Below are 17,836 nucleotides of genomic sequence, written 5' to 3'. Positions count from 1 at the left end.
ACACTCAGTCTATGGTATTTTGTTGCAGCAATATGAATGGACTAAGACAGAATTTATATGCAATTTAATTACAATATAATACATTAATGGTAGGAATTTTTTTTTAATTAAGAAAAAAAGGTGAGAATAAAAATCATCACTTATCCTAAATAGAAAACCACTGTCTCCAGATTGATTTCTGGGATTGAGGTTTGTCTCCATTTCTCTTTTTCTAAGAATGGAATTCTGTAAGTATCTTATGAAAACCTAATATATTATAAATTTAACTATACATAGTAATAATAAATATATGTACCATACATCTAAGTATTTGAAAGTATAATTCTACCAATCGCTCACTGTCAGCATTTGAGTCCCACTCCTTTATTTTTATATGTTGAACAATGCTCTGACAATAATTTTGTAACTAAACATATTCTTATGTCTCCTTTTTTTTCAATTTGCAAAAACTGGAGGAAAATATTTGTAAATATTACACCCTATGATATATACTGTTTGAGTGCTTTCCAGGAAGTTTTCTTCATCAGGGTGTGGGAAGAGTAATATTTCATAATATTCTGTTATTTTTAAATTAACATATAATTTATTCTTTGTTTCAGGGGTACAGGTTTGTGATTCATCAGTCTTACACAATTCACAGCACTCACCATAGCACATACTCTCCCCAGTGTTCATCACCCAGCCACTCCATCCTTCCCACTCTCCTGCCCTCCAGCAACCTTCAGTTTGTCTCCCTCTCTGGTTTCATCTTGTTTCATTTTTCCCTCCCCTCCCCTATGATCCTCTGTCTTGTTTCTAAAATTCCTCATATCAGTGAGATCATATGATAATTGTCTTTCTCTGATTGACTTATTTTGCTTAGCATAATACCCCTTAGTTCCATCACTTTGTTGCAAATGGCAAGATTTATTCCTTTTGATGATTGCATATTATTCATGTGTGTGTATGTGTGTGTGTGTGTACACATGCACACCACCTCTTCTTTATCCATTCATCTGTTGATGGACATCTAGGCTCTTTCCATAGTTTGGCTATTGTGGACATTGCTGCTAGCAACACTAGGGTTCACGTGCCCCCCTTGGATCACTATATTTGTATCTTTAGGGTAAATACCCAGTAGTGCGATTGCTGGGTCATAGGGTAGCTCTGTTTTCAACTTTTTGAGGAACTCCACACTGTTTTCCAGAGTGGCTACACCAGCTTGCATTCCCACCAACAGCATAGGAGGGTTCCCCTTTCTCTACATCCTCACCAATACCTGTCCTTTCCTAACTTGTTAATTTTAGCCATTCTGACTGGTGTAAGGTGGTATCCCACTGTGGTTTTGATTTGTATTTCCCTGATGCCAAGTGATGTTGAGCATTTTTGCATATATGACTATTGGCCATTTGTATGTTTTCTTTGCAGAATGTCTGTTCATGTGTTCTGCCTGTTTCTTGATTGGATTATTTGTTCTTTGGGTGTTGAGTCTGCTAAGTTCTTTATAGATTTTGGATACTAGCCCTTTATCTGATATGTCATTTGCAAATATCTCCTCCCATTCTGTTGGTTGTCTATTGGTTTTATTGACTATTTTCTTTGCTGTGTAAAAGCCTTTTATCTCAATAAAGTTCCAATAGCTCATTTTTTGCCCTTGCTTCCCTTGTCTTTGGCGATGTTTCTAGGAGGAATTTGCTGCGGCTAAGGTCAAAGAGGTTGCTGCCTATGTTCTCCTCAAGGATTTGGATGGATTCCTGTCTCACATTGAGGTCTTTTATCCATTTTGAGTCTATTTTTGTGTGTTGTGTAAGGAAATGGTCCAGTTTCATTCTTCTGCATGTGGCTGTCCAATTTCCCCAACACCATTTGTTGAAGAGACTGTCTTTTTTCCATTGGACACTCTTTCCTGCTTTGTCAAAGATTAGTTGACCATAGACTTGAGGGTCCATTCCTGGGCCTCTATTCCTCTATTCTGTTCCATTGATCTATGTGTCTATTTTTGTGCCAGTACCATCTTGTCTTGATGATTATAGCTTTGTGATAGAGCTTGAAGTCTGGAATTGTGATGCCACCACCTTTGGTTTTCTTTTTCAACATTCCTCTAGATATTCAGGTTCTTTTCTGGTTCCATATAAATTTTAGGATTATTTGTCCATTTCTTTGAAAAAAGTTGATGGTATTTTGATAAGGATTGCTTTAAATGTGTAGACTGCTCTAGGTAACATAGACATTTTCATAATATTCATTCTTCCAATCCATGAGCATGGAATGTTTTTCCATTTCTTTGTGTCTTCTTCATTTTCTTTCATGAGTATTCTATAGTTTTCTGAGTACAGATTCTTTGCCCCTTTGGTTAGATTTATTCCTAGGTATCTTATGGTTTTGGGTGCAATTGTAAATGGGATCAACTCCTTAGCTTCTCTTTCTTCTGTCTTCTTGTTGGTATTTAGAAATGCAACTGATTTCTGTGCACTGATTTTACATCCTGACACTTTACTAAATTATGAGTTCTAGCAGATTTGGAGTGGAGTCTTTTGGGTTTCCACATAAAGTATCCTATCATCTGCCAAGAGTGAGAGTTTGACTTTTTCTTTGCTGATTCAGATGCCTTTTGTTGTTGTTGTTGTTGTTGTTGTTGTTGTCTGATTGCTGACGCTAGGACTTCTAGTACTATGTTGAACAGCAGTGGTGATATGGACAGGCCTGCCATGTTCCTGACCTGAAGGGAAAATCTCCCAGTTTTTCCCCATTGAGAATGATATTCACTGTAAATTTTTCATAGATGGCTTTTATGATATTGAGGTATGTATTCTCTATCCCTACACTGTGAAGAGTTTTGGTCAAGAAAGGATGCCATACTTTGTCAAATGCTTTTTCTGTATCTATTGAGAGTATCATAAGGTTCTTATTCTTTCTTTTATTAATGTATTGTATCACTGATTGATTTTCAGATGTTGAACCGACCTTATAGCCCAGGAATAAATCCCACTTGGTTGTGGTGAATAACCCTTTGAAAGTACTGATGTAGCCTACTGATTAGTATTTGGTGAAAAGTTTTGCATCCATGTTAACCAGGGATATTGGTCTGTAATTCTCCTTTTTGGTGGGGTTTTTGTCTGGTTTTGGGATCAAGGTAATGCTGGCCTCATAAAATGAGTTTGGAAGTTTTCTTTCCCTTTCTATTTTTGGAACAGTTTCAGGAGGAAAAAGTGTCCAATGGAAAAAATGAGTTTGGAAGTTTTCCTTGATTTCTATTTTTTGGAACAGTTTTCAGACCAGAATTAGTATTATTTCTTCTTTGAATGTTTGGTAGAATTCCCCTGGGGAATCATCTTCCCCTAGGATCTTGTTTTTTGGGAGATTTTTGTTTACTGCTTCAATTTCCTTGCTGGTTATGTGTCTGTTGAGGTTTTCTACTTCTTCCTGGTTCAGTTTTGGTAGTTTACACGTCTCTAGGAATGAATCTATTTCTTCCAGATTGTCATAATTGCTGGTGTATAGTTGCTCATAATATGTTCTTATAATTGTTTGTATTTCTTCTGTGTTGGCTGTGATCTCTCCTCTTTCATTCATGATTTTGTTAATTTGGATCCTTTCTCTCTCTCTCTTTTTTTTTTTTTTTTGAGAAGTCTGGCCAGGGGTGTATCAATCTTATTAATTCTTTCAAAGAACCAGCTCCTAGTTTCGTTGATCAGTTCTAAAATTCTTTTGGTTTCTATTTCATTTATTTCTGCTCTGATCTTTATTATTTCTCTCTTCTTCCTGGGTTTAGGCTTTCTTTACTTGTCTTTCTCCAAGTCCTTTAGGTGTAGGGTTAGGTTGTGTATTTGAGAGCTTTCTTATTTCTTGAGAAAGGCATGCATTACTACATACTTTCCTCTTATGATGGCCTTTGCTACATCCCAAAGATTTTGAACAGCTGTGTTTTCATTTTCATTTGTTTCCATGAATTTTTTCAATTCTTCTTTAATTTCATGGTTGACCCATTCATTCTTTAGTAGGATGCTCTTTAGCCTCCATGTACTTGAGTTCTTTCCAACTCTCCTCTTGTGTTTGAGTTCTAGTTTTAAAGCACTGTGGTCCAAAAATATGCAGGGAATGATCCCAATCTTTTGGTACCAGTTGAGACCTGATTTGTGACCCAGGATGTGAACTATTCTGGAGAATGTTCCATGTGCATTAGAGAAGAATGTGTATTCTGTTCCTTTAGGGTGGAATGTTCTGAATACATTGGTGATGGTCCATCTGGTCCAGGGTGTCATTTAAAGTCTTTATTTCCGGGGCACCTGGGTGGCTCAGTGGGTTAAAGCTTCTGCCTTTGGCTCAGGTCATGATCCCAGGGTCCTGGGATCGAGCCCTGCATCGGGCTCTCTGCTCAACAGGGAGCCTGCTTCCTTTCCTCTCTCTCTGCCTGCCTCTCTGCCTACCTGTGATCTCCGTCTGTCAAAATAAATAAAATCTTTAAAAAAAAATAAAGTCTTTATGTCCTTGTTGATCTTTTGCTTAGATGATCTATCAATTTTAGTGAGGGGGGTTTTAAAAGTCCCCAGCTATTACTGTATTACTTTCGATGTGTTTCTTTGATTTTTTTGTTTTTAACTGATTGGTTTATATAATTGGCTGCTCCCATGTTAGGAGCATAGCTATTTAAAATTTTTAGATCTTTTTGTTGGACAGACACTTTAAGTATGATATAGTGTCCTTCCTCATCTCTTATTATAGTCTTTGGCTTAAAATCTAATTTATCTGATATAAGGATTATCACCCCAGATTTCTTTTGATGTCCATTAGCATGGTAAATTGTTTTCCACCCTCTCACTTTAAATCTGTAGGTGTCTTTGGGCCTAAAATCAGTTTGTCGCAGACAGTATATGGATGGATTTTATTTTTTTATCCATTTTGATACCCTGTGTCTTTTGATTGGAGCATTTAGCCCATTTACATTCATGGTAACTACTGAAAGATAGGAATTTAGTGCCACTGTATTGCCTATAAGGTGACTGTTACTGTACATTGTCTCTGTTCCTTTCTGGTCTACTACATTAAGGCTCTCTCTTTGCTTAGAGGACCCCTTTCAATATTTCCTGTAGGGCTAGTTTGGTGTTTGCAGATTCTTTTAGTTTTTGTTTGTACTGGAAGCTTTTTATCTCTCCTTCTATTTTCAATGATTAGCCTAGCTGGATATAGTATTCTTGGTTGCATATTTTTCTCGTTTAGTGCTCTGAATATATCATGCCAGTCCTTTCTGGCCTGCCAGGTCTCTGTGGATAGGTCTGCTGCCAATCTAACATTTCTACCATTGTGGATTATAGACCTCTTGTCCCAAACTGCTTTCAGGATTTTCTTCTTGTCCTGAGACTTGTAGGTTTTACTATTAGATTTGGGGGTGCTGACCTATTTTTACTGATTTTGAGGGGGATTCTCTGTGTCTCCTGGATTTTGATGCCTGTTTTCTTCCCCAAATTAGTCAAGTTCTCTCCTATACTTTGCTCCAATATACCTTGTGCCCCCCTCTCTTTCTTTTTCTTCTGGGATCCCAGTTATTCTAATATTGTTTTGTCTTATGGTATCACTTATCTCTCGAATTCTCCCCTCATGATCCAGTAGTTGTTTATCTCTCTTTTTCTCAGTTTCTTTATTCTCCATCCTTTGGTCTTCTATATCACGAATTTTCTCTTTTGCCTCAGTTATCCTAGCAGTAAGAGCCTCCATTTTTTGTTTCACCTCATTAATAGCTTTTTTGATTTCAACTTGGTTAGATTTTAGTTTGTTTATTTCTCCAGAAAGGGATTCTCTAGTATCTTCTATGCTTTTTTTCAAGCCCAGCTAGTATGCTTATAATCATCATTCTGAACTATGGGTCCAACATATTACTAATGTCATATTGATTGGGTCCCTAGCAGTCAGTACTGCCTCTTGTTCTTTTTTTTGAGGTAAGTTTTTCTGCTTTGTCATTTTGTCCAGAGAAGTATAGATGAATGAGAGAACAAAAAGCTAAAAGGAAATAATGACCCCAGAAAACATACACTAACCAAATCAGAAGACACCTGAAAGTAGGGGGGAGAAGAAAGGAAAAAAAAAATATGATTAGGATCATGAATAGAACAGAGCCACCCACTTGACTTTGGGTGTATTTTGGTCTGTTAGAAGAAATTGCCTTCTAAAATTTTAAAGAAAGAAAAGCTTATATATATACAAAAATTAGGATAAACACAATGAAGGGATGGAATTTGAATGTAAAGATGATAATTTAAAAATATTTTTTAGGGGCGCCCGGGTGGCTCAGTGGGTTAAAGCCTCTGCCTTCGGCTCAGGTCATGATCCCAGGATCCTGGGATCGAGTCCCGCATTGGGCTCTCTGCTCAGTGGGGAGCCTGCTTCCTCCTCTCTCTCTGCCTGCCTCTCTGCCTACTTGTGATCTCTGTCTGTCAAATAAATAAATAAAATCTTTAAAAAAATATTTTTAAAAAGGAATTGATAAGAAGTTATTTAAAAAAGCAAAAGAAAAAAATATTTTTAAAAAAGGATAGAATGTGGTCAGGCTGGAGACTAGAACAAAGGCATATACTAGATTTAGGTTATATTTTGGTCTGGTAGAAGAAACTGTATCCCAAAATTTTAAAGAAAGAAAAACTTGTATGTGTACAAAAAATAAGGTTAAATATACTGAAGGGACATGATAGGACTATAAAAATGAGAATTAAAATAAGACTGTTAAAAAGGTATTGATAAGATGTTGGTTAAAATAGGAAAGAGGAAACATTCAAGAAAATAGAAAAAGAAGAAAATAAAGAAAATTTTAGAAATTTAATTTTGAAAACTAAAGAATCATGGGGAAAAAGCCATGAATTCTATGTTCTGTATTCCCCTAGCACTGGTGACTTGCAGTTATCACTCATCAGTAAACTTGGTCTTGGCTGGATGTTCTTGCTGATCTGGGTGAGGGGCCTGTTGCAGTGATTCTCAAATGTCTTTTCCCAAGGCAGAATTGCACTGCCCTTGCCAAGGGCCAGGCTAAGTAATCTGCTGGAGTTTGCTCATGGTAGCTTTTGTTCTCTGAAAGCTTTACATATAGCTTTGGAAGATGAGAATGAAAATGGTGGCCTCCCAGTCTCTGTCCTGGAGGGCCCAAGAGCTCAGTGGGCCCCACTCTTCAGTGAACCCTCAGAGAAAAGCAATCTCTCCTGTCTCCCTGGTTTCTGGCCACACTCTGAGCTCACCTGGCCTATGACCAAGCATTTCTATCTCTGGCACACTGCCTCGTTTGGGGTCTTCAAACCCAGCAGATTCCTGCAGTGCACTCTCATGCTGCTCCTCCTGGTGGAGGAAGGAGGGGTCTCCCAGATCTGCCACTTGTAGGGGCCCTGCCCGAAGAGTAGTGGCTGACTGTGCCTCCAATCATGGTTTATGGCAAACCCAAGCTGAGAACCCACTCCTTGGCTCCATCCCATCTTTCAGCCAGCTTCCCTACTCCAATACCTGGGAGCTCTGCCACACTTGGGCACCCCCAGTCTCTCTGTGACCCTGAGGGTCCTGAGATCACACTGACCCAGCGATGATTCCACCCTCCTGTTTAGCCACCAGTGAGACATCCCTCAGCAGAGTCTACTGCTGAAAGCTCCAGTGTTGTGCTCCACTGCTCTATCATTTGCTGAGAGCTGGCTGGTGGAGGCTCCCACTCCCTGCAGTCTATCTTCCCATATATCGCTTCTCCACATGTCCTACCTTTCAGAAAGTGTTACAGAACAGAAATTTTCTGTTCACAGAATTGCTGTTATTCTTTTCTTCAATCTCCTGTTGAGTGTGTAGGTATTCAAAATGGTTAGATAGTTATCTAGCTGAATTCCTGGGACCAAACAAAATTTAGGTCTCCTATTCCTCTGCCATCTTGATCCTCCTCCAATATTTTGCTTTTTTTATATAAAGGGACATTTTTAATTTCAATCAAAATTTTCTATTTTTTATTTTGAAATTATTTTATTTTGAGAGAGAGACAGAGCAGGGGGAGGGGTAGAAGGAGAGAAAGATTCTTAAACAGGTTCCATGCTCGGGGCGCCTGGGTGCTCAGTGGGTTGGGCCTCTGCCTTCGGCTCAGGTCGTGATCTCAGAGTCCTGGGATCGAGCCCCGCATCGGGCTCTCTGCTCTGGCGCAGAGCCTGCTTCCCCCTCTCTCTCTCTGCCTGCCTCTCTGTCTACTTGTGATTTCTGTCTGTCAAATAAATAAATAAAATATTAAAAAAAAAAAACAAAAACAAGGTTCCATGCTCAATGTGGAGCCATGTGCAGGGCTCAATCTTACTACACTAAGATCATGACCTAAGCTGAAATCTAGAGTTGAATGTTTAATCAACTGAGCAATCCAGGCACCACAAAATAATTTTATATTCATAAATGTTTGCAAAGATAGCTTAGACAAGTCCCATGTACTCTTCAATGTTTTCCCCAATGATTCTAACTTATGTAATTGTAGTGTAATATAAACTCTGGGAAATTAATATTATTAATAAAGCTGTGTGTACAGCTTTATGCCCTTTTATCACATATATATTTGTATAATCATGACCATAAGCAGGAGCCTGGGTGGTTCAGTCGGTTAAGGGTCTGCCCTCAGCTCAGGTTATGATCCCAGGGTTCTGGGATAGAGTCCCACATCAGGCTCCCTGCTCACCTGGGAGTTTGCTTCTCCCTTTCCCTTTGCCCCTCCCCTACTGCTGGTGTGCTATCTCTCTCTCTCAAATAAATAAAATCTTCTTTAAAAAATTCATGATTATAATCAAGATATAGAATTACTCCATCACCAAAAAGATCTCCCTTGTGTTACTCATTTATACTCATTATACTCATAATGGACATGTTACTCATGTCAATTCCCCACTGCCACCATCCTAGAAGCCTCTAATCTGTTTCCCAACTCTATAATTTTCCCACTTAGATAATAATATATAAATATAATCATATAGTATGTGTCATTGGAGACTGGCTTTTCTCACTTGGCATAATGTACTTAAGATTTATCCAAGTTTTACATGTATTAATGGCCCAAACCTCTACTTTTTAAAATTCTCAGTAGTATCCCATTGTATGGATGTTTCCAGATTGTTTCACCTATTGATGGCATTTTGATTGACTACAGTTTTTAGTTATTACAAATTTGCTATGAAGAATCATGTACAAGTTTTCTATAGATACGAGATTTGACTACAAAGTTTCAGCATGAAAGCTGATCATTCAAACAAGCTTCTCCTTATACCTCAATCTAAAAACTTTCTTTGAAATAAAAGCCTAAGAGTACATTTGGTCACATGGTAGTTACAAGAGTGGTTTTTAAAAGAAAATGGCATGTTATTTTCTCAGAGTGATTGTTCCAGTTTATATTCCCATAAGCAATGGGAAAGTGATACAGTTACTCTGCATTCTCAAGCATTTCATACTCCTATTGTTATTGTTTTAGCCATTTTAATAGATTGTAGTTGTAACAGCCCTCCAGCCATCTTAAGGGTTAACTTGCTTCAACTTAACCCACTCCCTCCTTGCCAGCTGAATTAAGGCTCTTGATCTATAACACAATTAATTTGCTTTCTTTGAGATTTGCAGACCGATGGCCTTGGGAAACAAGGGACCAGAACTTCCCCAGGCCACAGAGACCAGCAAGTCTCTGAAGTCCCTTCAGCTTTCTGATTAGCTCAGCAATCCTTCAGCCAATTATTTTTTCTTTTTCTTTTTAAGGTCATACAAATGACTTTACTGACCACTCTTTTCCCATCTGTAGATCTTGAACTCCTTTGCAGAAAGAATGAGTACTCCTGCACAATCACCCCTAGGTACCAAGGAGCCAGACCTTCTTGCACAACCTCCAACTGCCAAGATATCTCTGTAGTTGGCATCACTGAGTCTGCACAAAATGTGATAGACAACTGTATTTCCTTAACTAATTAAGTGTATAAAAATCTGCCGGCCAAGCAGAAACCTTAGAGTTGGCTTTGGACAAGAGTCTGCCTTCTTCCCCACGGCGTCCAGCTTCATGAATAAAACTCATATTCCTTTCTAATCAAAACTCATCTTTTGATTATTGGCCTTTTAAGCAATGGGCAGCCAAGCTTGGGTTTCAGTAACATAGTGATAGCTCATTATGGCTTTTATTTGGATTTCCAAATAGTGGCTTACAATGTTTAATTTTTCATGTGCTAATTGCCCATCTGTACACCTTCTTTGGTGAAATGTGTCTTCATGTCTTGTGTCTATTTTCTAATTATTTTTTCTTTTTTACTGCAGAGTTTTGAGAGTTAATCATTATATATTGACCTATGAATCAAAACTCTGATTAATGTACTTAAAGAAGACCTAAATAAATGGGGAAATATTCAATGTTTATGGATAGAAAAACTTAATGTTGTTAAATGTTCTTCCCAACTTAATGTATAGATTCAATGCAATCTCAATAAAAATCCCAGCAAGTTATTTTATGGTTATTGACAAACTGACTCTTAAGTTTATATAGAGAAGCCAAAAACCCAGAATAACCACTACAATATTGCAGGAGAAGAACAAGGGTGAAGGTCTGGCAATTCCCAGCTTCAAATCTTACTGCAAAGTTATAGTAATCAAGACTGTGGTATTGGCAAGAGAATAGACAAATAGATTATTGGAACAGAACAGAGCCCAGAAATATACCCACATAAATACTGTCAACTGTTTTTTGACAAAAGACCAAAGGCAATACAATGGAACAAAGACAGTCTTTCAGAAGATAGTACTAAAATAACTGGATACCCATATTAAAAGAAAAAAAAAAGAATATAGATACAAATTTTGCTGTCTTCCCAGATTAATTCAAAATTGATAACAGATCTAAATGGAAAATCCAATACTATAATATCCCAGAAGATAGCATAGGAGAAAACCTAGAAGACCTGGATATAGCAAAGACTTTTTAGATAAAACAGCAGAGGCATGATCCATGAAACAAACAGACAAAAATAGTAAGCTGGACTACATTAAAAACAAACAAACAAACAAACAAAAACTTCTGTTCTATGAAAGACAATGTCAAGAGAATAAGAAGATAAATCACACCATGGAGAAAATATTTGCACAAGATATATATAATAAAGGGCTGTTATCCAAACTATACAAAAAAATTCTCAAAACTCAAAATAAACCAATTTATAAATGGGCCAAAGATCTTCATTGGCACCTTACTAAAGAAGATACATAGATGACAAAGTAAGCATATAAAAGAACGCTCCACAGATAGCTTATTGGAAACATACAAATTAAAACAGCAGTGACACTACTGCTACACACCTGTTAGAATCACTAAAATCTGGAACACTGACAACAGAAAATGCTGTTGATGCTGTGGAGCAATTAGAACTCCCATACACTAATGGCGGGAATACAAAACAGTACAGCCATTTTAGAAGACACTTTGGCTGTTTCTTAAAAACAAAACATACTTTTGATATATGATTCAAAAACCACACTCCTTGATATTTACTCAAAGGAGTTGGAAACTTATGTCCACACAAAAGTCTGCACACAAATGTTTTTAGTAGTTTGATTCCTAATTTCCCAAACTTGGAAACAAGATGTCCTTTGGTAGGTGAATGGATAAACTGTGATACAACCAATCAATGGAATATTATTTAGAAATAAGAAAAAAATGAGCTATCAAGCCATGAAAAGATATGAAGCAACCTTAAGTGCATATTTCAAAGTGAAAAAAGTCAATCTGAAAGGTTAAATATTCTATGATTCCAAAAATATGACAGTTTGGAAAAGGTAAAAAACTATAGAGACAATAAAATGATCAGTGGTTGTCAGAGGTTGGGGGATGGAGAAAAGAGGATGAATAAATGGAGCACAGGGGATCTTTAAGTGAAAATATTTTTTTATGATTACATAATGATGGTTACAAGTGATTATATATTTGCCTAAAACCACAGAATTTACAACAACAAGGATGACTCCAAATATAAACTATGGACTTTGGATGATTATGAAGTGTCAGTATAGATTTATTAATTGTAACAAATGTACCACTCTGGTGAGGGATGCTGATAATGGGTGAGTCTATGCATATGTGAGAGTATATGGGATCTTTCCACCTTCTCACTTTTGCTGTGAATGTAAAATTGTTCTCAAAAAGTAAAATCTTAAAAAAAAAGGTATTGATTTTTTTCTGTCCAAATTCACAGTTAATTCAAGTCCACCATATTGAGTATTTCTCAAGTACCTGAGACAATGTCCTCAATATATGTAGTGTACATTCTAACTGAGATATCGAGTGAATTTGAATTTTCAGTTATTTCTTTGAATCATATCTTGCCCTACTGGTAACAGTGTATATTCAATGGATAGTTCTGATTTATTAAAATCAAAAAATATAAATTTCATATTAGTTTTGGAATATAAAAGAGTTTTAACTATTTTAAATGCTGCCTTTCCTCATTATGTTTGATATGTCTCATAGAGAAGATTCTAACACACTTCTTACTAGTAGTGTAATCTAATAAGTAAACCATTTTCTTGACCTATGTAAGCTGTTCTAGCAAATTATCAAACTTTAGCAGGGGGTTATGGGAACCTTCCATTTACAGCTAGTTGGATGCATGGGCAAAAATCTTGACGTTCAATTGCTATCTGAAATGATGAGGCATATTCTTATGGGGCTGAACCCTCAATCTATGAACTATGACACCAATTACAGGTAGATAATGTCAGAATTAAATTAAATTATAAGATATCCAACTGGTGTCCACAGATGGAGAATTTACTTGATGTGGAAAAATTACCCCCACACTTATAATACAAAAGTATTCTTAGATTAGTAGTGTGAGGAAGAAAAAGCTTCACCTGTAGGTTGGTATCTGAAATCGTTTTGGAATTCAAGTAGAAAAGTTCTGATTTGTCACTATTATAGTCATTTATAATTTCTGTCAATTCTGCTATAAACCAAAATCTTTCAAAATCTTAATCAAATCCATATACCTTCCACTTAGACTTCTCCCAATATTCTCCTAAATTTTATTTCATCTTCTAGCCCTCCTCTCCTCCATTTTTGCACTGATTCTCAAGAGCTTTTATTATCTTCCCATTGCATTTAGTATAAAATAGGACATCTCTAACATGGCCTCTCAGATTCCTACATGATCAAGTCTCTGCCCACCTCTCCACACATCTCATAACATCGTCTCACTTTATGGTCCAGGAGTCTAGCCATTCTGGAGTTTAGAATGCACCAAGCATTTCCCTCAAAATTCCTATACACACAAAGATCTACCCTTCACTTCATTAACTGGATTTTCTTTCCCATTTCTCAAGTTTTATTATAAATGTCAGTTTATCAAGCAAGACTTTAATTTCTCTGATCCAAGATAGGCCCCTTTCTCTCATGGCATTTTGTCCATGTTCTTCATAGCAGTTATCAGAGCTAGTAATTGTATATTTGTTTGGGTAATTATTTGTCATTGTATCTCCCCAGTAAACCTGAAATGTCAGTGAGGCCATGATCATGTTTGCTTTATGCAGCACAGAGCATAGGAGTCAAAAAATATTTGATGAACAAAACAATGACCCATGTGATGAAATAGAATTTTATGAAGATTAGCCAGAGAGAATTGTGCAGGATTTATTAAAAAGGACTCTCCTAAGTGATAAAACAGTTGAAAGGCTATGGTGAAAGGCATGGTATGGATTAGAGAAGAGAGTGATATGATGGTAGACAGGCTAGAGAAACAAAAAAATTGAGATATTTCAAAGGGAATGAAGATATTTTTATTTAGATAATTGCGGTGCAAGAAAATACTATCAGCATTTTGAGAAGATTTTATTTATTTATTTGAGAAAGAAAGAGAGAGAGAGAGATCATGAGTGGATGGGGTATGTAGAGCAGAAAGAGAAGGATAACTAGACTCCCCGCTGAGCAGGGAACCTGATATGGGGCTCTATCCTAGAACGCTGGGCTCATGACCTGAGCTGAAGGCAGATGCCTAACCAACTGAGCCACCCAGGTGCCCCAAGAAAGTATCAGGATTTCTAAACGTTTTAGTAGTATTTAGGTATTTCAAGGTATTTTATCATTATCTGTAATTTGTCTTCTATTTTAAGTTTCCATATTTGTACATTTATTTTTTATTCTCTATTCTGCATTTATTTTTCTTTGTGTAGCTTAATTAAAATTAGTGCCTTGGCAAATGATAGTTATTAATAATCCTACATGACATTAAAATATAAATTACAGGGACGCCTGGGTGGCTCAGTTGGTTAAGCAGCTGCCTTCGGCTCAGGTCATGATCCCAGCGTCCTGGGATCGAGTCCCACATCGGGCTCCTTGCTCGTCAGGGAGCCTGCTTCTCCCTCTCCCTCTGCCTGCCATTCTGTCTGCCTGTGCTCGCTCTCTCTCCCTCTCTCTCTCTGACAAATAAATAAAATCTTTAAAAAAATATATATATAAATTACATAAGCAGTTGCATTAAAAGTTTAAGAAGTACCAATAATGAATCCTTTACTATTAAGAAAATTTTAACATATTGTGCTACATCTATAGGATGAAGACATATTTAAGTTTGCATCCTGGTTTGTGCCTACTTTCTTGGAGTTATTTAAATAGCATCCTCTCTTAATTTTTTCTATCAAAAGTGAGGGTGTCCAAATTTGTGTGTATGTATGTATATGTATGTGTCTCTGTGTAAAATCACTAAATTTTCCTAATTATCTTAAGTACATTTTCAGAAAGAGACTGAATAGGGCACGGATTTTAGATAGTAGAATCAATCTAAAGTTTACACCCTCTCTCCAATAAAACATGGTTAAATTATGGCCTTTATGTTAAATTCAAAATGATTGCTGAGTAAAGGTATGCATTATACATTTATATTTACATAATAATGAAATATTTGCAAATGTATGAATGATGTATCAGTATAAATATTTAATATAGTAACAATGGTGATATTTGTTTAACAGTATTCTTTTGTGATGGAAACATAAGTTATTAATATTTTAACTTTTAAGATTCTTACAAAGCAATAAATCTAAATTCTATCACAGTACATATTATATTCAAATGTGATGTGTTTCCTCATGAATAGGTCAATAGGAAAATCTATAGTCAGCCCACAGGTGATGGTATTAAGTTACTGTCAGTGTAAGAAACAAAAATTTACTTCATGTTGAGCTACCGGCTAACATAATGTTTTTAAGTATTTTAGCGTTCAGTGGAATAAAATATACCTGGTATACTATTCAAGATACACCCATTATTTTGATTATATTTCTGCAGAATCATAATGCATATAGCTTTGTTGAAATGATCATGAATGTTTTATACCAGAGATTTTTTTTTTTTATTTGCATGCTACCTTCAATAGCATTCTCTCTCAATATAATAAAGCATGTCAACATTTCTTCCAATCCAAAGTTTCTCTTTTTCTGGTAAATAGGCCTTTCCCTATGTTTCCATAGTGAGATAAGGAGCATAATCTTTCCTTGACCCACCTTGCCTCTCTACCTCTCCTCTCCCATTCACCAAGTTGCTTTTATTGCCTCCAGGATTAGAAGTTTAAAGTTAAAGGGACAAAAGCCACTATCCTTAGCAAGAGTTGTTTGTGGTCCTCCCTTGACCACTGAAAGCTATTCAATGCCTTTTGCCACAGTAGGAGTCCAACAGGTGGTTCTTTATCTCTCAGATTCTTTCTGTAGAATCTTTGGTTACCCACCTGGCTCTTTCCCACTCCTTCTACCCACCTTGGGTCTCTGGTCCACACATGGGTACTGCCCTTACTGGCCACCTTTCCCTGACACAACCTCATCTTCTTAGCTCCAGCATCATACTTCAGGGGTCTGCTCATCCTGATAAGCAGTCACTTTGTGCAGGATCATGCAAGATGAGACTAATCCAACTGTATACTATTCTGTACATTTGAACTTGGAAAACCTTCACTCTTACCAAATTGTTGGTAAAATGCAGCTCACTCGAATGCAGCTGGCTAGGGCAGCTTCATCATTTATAATGCAACTCTAAAAAAAAAAAAAAGTGGGTTCTGATCTGATTGTAGTCAACAAGTTTCTGTAATTTACAAGAATCTATCTAGAAAAAAAGATGTATCCTTTCTGAAATGTATCTCCTATAATTCCAAGGAGGTCTTTCCTTGGCTTACTTAGTTTGAGGAGGAAAGTATAATCTATCTTTCCCCACACAGATGAGCAGAAAATCAACAGAACTATATTCCCTATAAAAGACTTTTTACAGGAAAAGACTTTTTAAAGGAAATTCCTCCTTTTCAACAAATTCCTTTCTGTTATCCAACAGGCAATTTCTCTTCTTTTCTTGTGTAGATAGTTGGAACTTATAATGGACTTAGGGTTACAAAACTGGTTCAGGTCACATTTTATCACACTCCAGGAAAAAGATCTACACTACTGGTTTTCCTATTTTCATACTTGACTATCACTCCTTGTCCTTGTAGAGATGACTTCAGACAAAACACCGAAACACTAAAAAAAAATTCCATTTATCTGTTTGTTATATATGTTCTTTATTGATAAGCAATTTTAGCCTCTGTATTTAAAATGAGTATTTTCTATATAAGTAAATAGTATAAAATATAACTATGTTAATACTGAAGAAATTATTACTTTGAATATGTATTTCCACCCTAAATGTTGAATGACTATAGATATAAATATACACATGTTATTTTTCTCTAAGTTTCTTCATTCTGAGATCTATATTTTGAAAAATATTTTATTATATTTAATAATGATGTGATGAATCATTTTTTATTTGAATCATCTACAGTGTCCAGAGGAGCAATATACATAAAAATAATGTTTTTAAATTTATTCAGAGCTATATTAATTAGTAAACATGAAAAAACATAGTCATTACAAAGTATCTGTAACCCAATAAACTTTGTCCATTTTTTTTGGATATAATTTATAGCAATCAATATAAAATACTTGGATTGGTTAAATTTTCTGTGTCAGCTTGAATAGGCCATGTTATCCAACTGCTTAGTCAAATATTAATCTAGCAACTGTTATGAAGATTTTTTTTTAGATGCAGTTACCATTTATAATCATTGAGTTTCAATAATGTGGATTGGCCTCATCTAATCAGTTGAAGGCCTTAAGAGCAAAAGCTGAGGTTTTCCATATTAGTTAGCAAGAATTCTGTTTCATGTCTGTAACATAAAATCCTACCTGCATTTCCACACTACCAGCCTGCCCTATGGATTTTGGACTTGCTAGAACCCACAACTGCATGAGTCATTTCTCAAAATAAATCTCTCTACATATCTATATCCTTCTATATCTATATTTGTATCTATATCCTATTAGTCCTGTTTCTCTGGAACACTGACACAATATTTGTATTATAAAAGGCTATTTTATTTCTTTTATTTATTCCTTTCTTAGTTCTGCAATGATCCAAGACAATGTCAACAATAAGTATTTTACTAACATCATGATCATTCTTGTTTTGTTACTGTGGCACAGTGTAACAGTTCTTTTTTCTTTTATTTTTTTATGGGGATTTTATGATTCATTTAAAATCTAGAAAATTGCATAAGATAGAAAACCTCTTTTGTAATACACTTATAAAGATATTATTATATCTGCCAATTGAAATCCAATTAGACACTCGTGAAAAAAAGTTATATGGACATTTTGAAAAGTGAATTCTGTGAAATTAATATGATTATTGATATTCAAATGCTACCATATGACCCTGCAATTGCACTACTGGGTATTTACCCCAAAGATACAGATGTAGTGAAAAGAAGGGCCATCTGTACTCCAATGTTCATAGCAGCAACGGCCACAGTTGCCAAACTGTGGAGGGAACCAAGAT

Source organism: Enhydra lutris, unplaced genomic scaffold (assembly GCF_002288905.1).
Source record: "Enhydra lutris kenyoni isolate GAN:26980312 unplaced genomic scaffold, ASM228890v2 scaffoldscaffold19, whole genome shotgun sequence".
Classification (NCBI taxonomy): Eukaryota; Metazoa; Chordata; class Mammalia; order Carnivora; family Mustelidae; genus Enhydra; species Enhydra lutris.
This window is presented reverse-complemented; position numbering follows the sequence as displayed.